This window comes from Dermochelys coriacea, chromosome 7, assembly GCF_009764565.3.
Source record: "Dermochelys coriacea isolate rDerCor1 chromosome 7, rDerCor1.pri.v4, whole genome shotgun sequence".
Lineage (NCBI taxonomy): Eukaryota > Metazoa > Chordata > Testudines > Dermochelyidae > Dermochelys > Dermochelys coriacea.
In genome coordinates this window covers 15,174,894-15,183,162 of record NC_050074.1, presented here as the reverse complement: position 1 = coordinate 15,183,162, position 8,269 = coordinate 15,174,894, and positions in this window count along the sequence as shown.

Sequence of the window (8,269 nt, the reverse complement as noted above, 5' to 3'; positions counted from 1 at the left end):
TATTTTATGGTAGTGCCTAAAGCAGAGGTGGGCAAACTAAAGCCCACGGGCCACATCCGGCCCACAGGACTGTCCTGCTCAGCCCTTGAGCTCCTGGCAGGGGAGGCTAGCCCCCTCCCCCCGCAGCCTCAGCTTGCTGTGCCATCAGTGCTATGGGCAGTGGGGTTGCGAGCTCCTGCCAGGCAGCGCGGCTGCAAGAGCTGCCAGCCTGCCCTGATGCTCTAGATGGCACGGCTTGGCTGGCTCCGGCCGGGCGGCGCAGCTGCCAGTCCTGGTGCTCTGAGCGGCATGGTAAGGGGGCAAGAAGTGGGGGGGGTTGGATAAGGGGAAAGGGCGTTCCTGGGGGCAGTCAGGACAGGGAGCAAGGGGCGGTTGGATGGGGGTGGGGTCCTGGGGGGTTGGTTAGGAGAAAAGGAACAGGGGGGGTTGAATGGATCAGACGGTTCTGAGGGGGGCAGTAAGTGGGAGGGGGCAGACAAGCTGTTTGGAAAGGCACAGCCTTCCCTACCCGGCCCTCCATACAGTTTCGGAACCCCAATGTGGCCCGCAGTTCAAAAAGTTTGCCCACCCCTGGCCTAAAGTCTACAAAACAGGTTGGCTCAATCATGCTTATATCTGGCTATCACCAGAACTATTCTCATGATTTTATAAGTGTATAAAATTTACCAGTTGATGCCCAATAAGTGAAAAACGAATCCCTGGATCATTTTTAAAAATTATCTTGCGTCCATAAAAAATTATCTTGCGTCCATGATCAAAATACCTTTGTAATATGTTTGCATATGTCTGATTTTTACATGACAAGTGTGTCAAGTACTCTCACAATTTATATTTCTGAGGATCAAGATTTTTTTTTGTTTTTTCTTATTCTTATAGTCCCTTTGAATAAGTAGTTTTTCTGATAATGGTGTCCATTGTGATGTACTGTACCTCAATTTTTGACTATCTCTAATTATTGTAGGAAACATACCACTACAGTAGATGAAAATGTTCTGAATTTATTATGTGGTTAAATGTTGTAGTTGCACAATGAAACTTTGACTCCCTTCTGATGGGGGGTTTATTGATCATTTGTCTCCAAAGGATGTTAGTTGCTAATTGCTAACGTAGATTTCAGTAAAGTGAGATACTGTCTGTAATGTGTCAGTTTGAGTGAAGGCTCATTTCTGTTCCCTACATTTTTGTGATTAAAATTGATGTGCTTTTAGTTTACTGAAAATCATTTTGGATTTAAGATATTAAAGCTTGCATGAGTTAATATTTATACATTATAGCTCCTTAAAAACAACAACAAAATAAAACAGCTTATAGTTTGGATGTGGTTAAAGGGAGAATGCCCTTTAACCTAACCCTCCCCCCCAAAAAACTCAGGAGTATTTTAGTTCTAAAATTCCAACTGCAGATTTTTTTGTCAACAAATCCAGGCACTTGACAATAGTGGAATGTATTAGGACTGTTTCTGTAACGTTCTCCCCATATGATACGAGACAGCAGCATTTTACAAGGCCAGAAGATAAGGAGCAATGTAATAGCCACTAATTACATCATTTTCCACTAAAATAATTTTAACATGCTATTTAGAGTCTTCAGAATGGCCCCAAATAGTTCTTACAGTTTAAGACACTCATTATAAATGCTGTTCAGCTACTCACTTAAACATTGGCACCTCGGTTTAGGCAGCTTAATCACTCACCAAGCTCTGTCTAGGTCAGTCTTGAAAAGTTGCTATACATCTTCCCCTCGCCCCGGTCTCATTCAGTGACAGAAATTGGGGAAGGGGGAGTTATAGTAGTGGTACTCTTCCAAGCTCCACCTACAAACCAAGAGTTGCCCAATAAAAAGAGATGCCACTCCATCAGTTCTTATTAATGTGATCCTCCCTCTTCTTTCTGGCGTGCTTTGATGAGCAGTCTAATAGTTAGGAATGCTAGCATTAAATCATAATAGAGTTTAGCATTGACCCTTCATTAAGATTAAAGGAATCAGTTTACTCCGCTCTGGGCCATTGTTTGAGGCTGGTAGCTGACTCAGGCAAATATTGCATTGGTTGACACTCAGTTTTCAATATGTGAACTATCTCTGGAACTATAAGGGTTCAAGATTTCTTTTTTAAATGGCGAGTTTGATTCTGGAGCACAAGGTGACACGGTTGAAAAAAACAGTATCAATCAATTACTTTGCCTAATTGCCATAAAACAATCCAATGTAGATCATGCTCTCATTTTTGTTCCAGTGTTGAAGCACAGCTCACGGCAGCAGTGAAAGGAGTCCTAGTTAGGACTGAGTGCAGTTCCTTTATCAGGAGGAATAGCTGCTATTCAGGAATGGAAAGCATGTGCTCAAATCTTCACACTAGCTAAGGCTTCTTTGCATTGTTTTAGTAGTGCAAAGCAGCCAGAGAGGAGCCGTATGGGGATGTTCCCCCATAAGGAAATCCATGAGTGGTGTAGGGAAGGAATAGTGTCTCCCACATCTTCCCCCTTTGGTCCCTAGCAGAGGGGACATGGCCAGAAAAAAAGTTGCCTCTGTGCTCAGCTGATATTTGACTGGAGGAACAACTCCTTGAGGCTGTTGGTAGCTAAGCATAAGGTAGAGCGGCCTCAGGGCTGCTCTATATATTTTCCCAGAAGTGGAGGAGGAACTTCCCAAGATCAAAGGCCTGCACAGTTGGCTTAATGCTACCTTTGCTCTTCTTCCATTGACCTGTGCCCAACACATCTTAGCCAGTTTGGACAATCTGAGCCTCTGCCTCTCAGGAACAGCCACTACGGTCTCTAACACATTCACAGTGCCTTCTTGGAGAGCTGGAATATAAGAGGGAACTGATTGAGTCACTCACAGCAGTGCAGGGCAGGACATTTCATCTAACCTACCCATCCAGGCATCAGTGGTTACCTGAGGTTTATTGCATTGATTTCAGAAATTAAATTCATGAAATGATGGTCACTGATTCATGCTTCTTTAAGTGTGTTTCATTGGTTGCATATAAAATTAGTAGCATGTTTTATAGAGGTGACTGTAGCGTATATCCTAATATATTTCACTACTGATTCATAGGCCCTGTCATGGATAATCATTAGGCCTGATTCTGTTCTTGCACTGATTTTACACTAATATAGAAAACACCATTGATTTCCATGGAACTATTCCTCATTCATTTCAGTGTTGGAGCAGAATTAGGCCCTTAAATCGGAAGGCAGCAGGGAAGCATGCTTTTAAGCTATTGGTGGTATGATAGTTGGGGCTGGTAGCAAGGCTGTTGTTAAATTTGCCCTTCACTTCCCATTATAAAACCCAATTTTCAGTTGCTTATAACTTAACCAAACTTTAACCTTTTGGATTGAAATTTTCCATGCCAGAGAATGAGGCCGTGGAAATGCACCTAATCTTACCCAGGTTACAAATTCTGACCTTTTCTTTGAACAACTATAGTACCTCCATGCTTTGGAAAGGGATTTGAACTTTGGCAGGAGGGGTGGCCAGGATGTTCCTTATACTGTCCCTGTACAAATCTGCCTACATTTGGCCAAGTTATAATCCTTTGAAAAACTATAATTTGCATGTGCTCAGTAGAGGCTTCTGGGATTTTAGAAGCTAACTGCCCTGAACATATCCCATCTGTGCTGGGCAAGCTCCACCCCAGGGCTGACCAGGCCTTTCCCTACAATTGCAACTCTGCGCTGTGCTGGGTCCAGGCACCTGAACTAAGAGCAGGGAATCTCTCATTCCTTTGCTTTCAGTAACCACCAATTGGGAGGAGGCTGCCTTCTGAGGTAGAGGGGAGAAGAGCCAGACCTATGGGGGGGCATTAGGGCAAATAGATTGGGACAAGAAGCCTGCAGGGTGACTAGGACAGGGAGTTGGGGTGATGGGAGACAGTGACTGGCTGGGTAAGGAGACAGGGAATGAGAACCCAGTGAGCAGGGAAAAGAAATGAGGGAGAGCAAAAACAGATTGGATTAGGAGTTGGGGTGTGGGGAGAGAACTGGGACTGATGGGGCAAAAAGTTTGGAACAAGGAGCTTGGAGAAGGAGACTAGGGAAGGCAATGGAGGCTGGAAGCCATAGGGGTGGGAGGCATATGGAGGTTGGGGGGTGTGGGGAGAGAGCAAATATCTGTGAAACACTGGCAAAGTGTGTGTGTGTTATTCCCTTCAATGATTGAAATAGGAAGACACACTACTGTTTTGATCAGTTAGTGCTGTTCATTAGCTTAAGTGGTAGGGGTCTGTCCGGTGGATCTAAAGGTTCCAGGTTAACCCTGCTGATGACCCATGTGGGTGTAAGTATGATGGAATTTGTTTTCTCAGCTTGTTTTTTAAAACCCCTAGGAAGTTATCCATAAAAAACATTAAAATAACATTTTTATGGTTGCAATTCAAGCATTCAGAAGTTAAGAAATGCCAAAAGATTGCCCTTGCAAATTAATTCAGCCCCCTGTGCATATGCACTATGAGACCACCTTTAATTACAAGATCACATATTTTTTCCACACAACTCCTGCCTCATTCAATGCACAGAATAGACCTACTCTGGGGATGAAGCAGGATTGTATAGTGAAGAAGGCTGTTGTGTATAGGATCCCTGCTTCATTTGTTTCTAAAGCTGAAAGGTATGTAGTGAATGAGGTAGGAGATTACAGAAAGAGAAGCAAGATGTGCTAGTTAAGGCAGTTGAATGCCTCCCAGGAGAACCAGATTCAATCCCTGCTTCTGCCAGAGAGTTCCTGTGTGATGCCATTAGAGACAACTAATCCAACCTTTTCAAAGTGGTCACTAGTTGTGCTTTCCTCATTTTCTTGGGGTCTGATTTGAAACCCTGAGATCTGATTTATAGAAGTGCTGAGCCCTCAACTGCAACTGAAGTCAGTAGGAGCTGTGCTTAGAATGTTAAGTGCAATCTGATACTACTCTGAAAAAATCAGACCTCAAACTGGGCTCCCAAAAGTAGTGGATAGCTTTGACCTTTCTCTTTCTGTGCCTTAGCTCCCCATCTGTAAAGCTGGGTTGATAACCCCTCCTTTCACAGGGGTATTATGAAAGTACATTCATTTATAATTTGTGAAGTATTCAGATACTACAGTGATGAGCACCAGAGAAAAGCTCATGAGGAAATTAATAATTCTACCTTCGGAGCAGGGTTTGAATAGTGTGCAGTAAACAGGGCATGGTGCCACACACCAGACAGTGAGGAGAAACCAGGATACTGAACGGCTGGTCATTAAGTGAACATTGTGCATTTCACACACTGAATGAGGCCTGTGGGAAAAAACAGTATGTGATCATAAAGACTGACTCAAAATGTACACACATAAGGGGCCCAAATTAAATTAGCACAAGCTACCTTAATTCAGGCATTTCTTAACTTTTGAGTGCTTGGCTTTTCAACTTTAATGTTCTTTTTAATGTAATGTGTTGTGTGTCATATTGACATGTTCTGATAGACATTTGGACACAGATCCACAATTGATGCACGCTGGCATAATTCCACTGATTTCAATGATGCTATGCCATTTGACACCAGCTGAAGATCTAGCCCTTGCTCTCTCTGGTCCAGATTGCAGTCCCCTTACCCATATTAAGTACTATCATATATTCCTATGGGAGTACTCAAAGAGCAAGATACCACTTAATGTGACTAATGATACTACTTCATATGATCTACCCCTGTACAAACCACAGTGTTCAGTTGGTAGGCACAGCTAATAATCCCAGCCTTGTTAAATCGCAAAGATATCCCTTCACCATCAAAACAAAAGCACAGCTGATAGAAATGGCTGAAAGCCTACAGCTAATAACATGGTTTTAAGCAAAAAGGAGAATGTGCATGGTACCTGTGTTACTATTGCTCATTGCCACATTTTACATAGTTTGATTCTTGGTGTGCAGGACACATCACCCTACACATTTAATCTCCACTTACTTACAATTTAAACTCCAACTCAAATTGATGGGGTTAGCATTCTTTCCCTAGTTTTAATGGAAACTTTCATATAAGGCAGTAGTTCTTTTCTGTAAACCTGTTGTTTTCCACTGGGAGTGCCTTACATTGCAGTGAAAGCAATAAAAGCTACTGAATAAAATATGTAGTACAGATTTTGTCTGTACATTGGGGAATGCATTTCTAAAAATTAGAAATAAGATGTAAAATGATAGACTTGTGCCTGAAAACAAAGGAAGTATTAAATCTGCATACTTAGGGATTGTCCATACTGAGATTTAATGCACAGGAAGTCAGGGTGTGAATGTACAGCACTGTAGCTAGTCATACACTACCAGTTCTGTCGTGCACTTTGACCTATTGCTGCTTGAAACAGCATAGCTTAAAGCACACTACAGTACTTTCAGTTTGTGGCAGCAGAGTCCACACCGACTGCGTGGCAGGGAAACATGCACTCCAGATTTACATCTCAGTTTGCTGTGCACTAAGTCTTCATGTGGACATGGTCTTACTATGGCTATTTGAAATGCCAGGATTGCAAATGTTGGATTCCATTTAACCTTAAAATATATTGCAGACTTTGATTACTGGCCAATTAGGTCTTCATATAAATGCACATTTAAGATGCTTGTCCAAAACTGAAAATAATAATGCTCAGCCATAGCATATATTAAAAAGAACTTCAATTTTCAGTGTTGACCCCAACCATCTTCTCTTAGAATAAACCACACTCAGGCTCTAAGTCAATGGAAAAGACCTTAGTAGAAACACATTTATCATGAAAATCGACAAGAACTTTTATTCCAGTGTTATGCTTGTGGGCAGCAGAAATCTGCAGCTGAAGTTTTCAGAGCCAGATGTAGATCTCATCTAGGTAAGTGAAAATCAGGTGTAACTCCAGTGACTGAAAAGGAATTTTGTATTCCCCCCTCCCCCCACGTAGCTGAGATTAAGATCAGGTCCTCAATGGCTTTGAATATGGAATAATATAGAGTAGCACAGAAATGTTCAAACATTATTTTACAAAACGTAACTCTTTCAAAAGCACGGATGCAAAATCCTAAAACGACCTTCTAGTGTATTTGCAGTGTTGTAGCCATGTCAATCCCAGGATATTAGAGACACAAGCTGGATGAGATAATATTTTATTGCAGCAGCTGCTGTTGATGAGACAGACAAGCTTTTGAGCTTATATGGACCTGAAGAAGAGCTCTGTGTTGCTTCAAAGCTTGTCTCTCTCACCAACGAAAGATATTACCTTACCCACCTTGTCTTTATAACGTATTTTGCAGCCTGAATAAAGTCAATGGGACTTCAGTCCCTAAATCATTTGAGTGCTTTTGAAAATTTTACCTGGAGTAACTGATGTGTCTACTGGCTTTTGCCAGTGTGTTCTAGTATTTCAAATGTCACTGTTGCAGCTGTATTGTTATAACATGGGTGTCCACTTTGTGTGCTTGGCATTTCAGTATGGAAACTCAAAATTAAGACTTTGTGGAAATTCTCCTCTACCTTACTAGAAAGAAAAATCAGCCTTTCCATTGTCTTCACAATAAAGGGGGAAAATTACCTAGTGTCTCATCTTGTTCAAATATTTTTCAGGATGGAAAAGCTGGCACAGGGAGGAGGAGGGAAAGAACTGCTTTTTTTGCTAAGTGGAAGTGAAAGTTTTATGGATTACGATGCAGGGGGGAAGCTGAAGGTTAAAATTAAAATTCTTCATGCTGACTGGCTTGCTCTTGATCTGATTCTTACTGACATAATCAGCAGCAATCATGGTCTCCAAAGGGGAGACCTTGGAAAGAGGAAGAAAGTGGCACAAGGATCAGAAGGGGTGAAAACAAGTCCAAAGCACAATATAAACAAGAAGTCCTTAACTGTAATCTTGTTACATCTCATTGCTACAAAAAGATAAAAAGGGTTTCATGGGTAGGGGGAAAGTATTTTTCCTTCAATGTGTGTGGGTGGGGGATGGTTGGACTGGGAAAAGGGAGACTATGAAAGAAACATGAAGGATTACAGGGAGGGCGCACAGTGACTTTCAAGTGTGAAAAATGACATGAGTGGGTGAAACAGGAAAGGAAAAATGGATTAAAAATGGAGCAAAAAACAGGGGAGAGACAAAATGTCAGCTTCTTTTGTGTAACAGTACGAGGGCTAATCAGGGCAGTTTTTGGCAGCTGCAGCTTACCCCCCTTTACACGGATGTGCTGTCAATGTTTTTAACAAGGCCCCACCAGTTGTAGGCTCAAAAACATATGACATTCCCAGGTAAAATACTCTTTGCTCCTGCAAATCAAAAAGCCCCCACCAGTTGTATACTCTCCCCA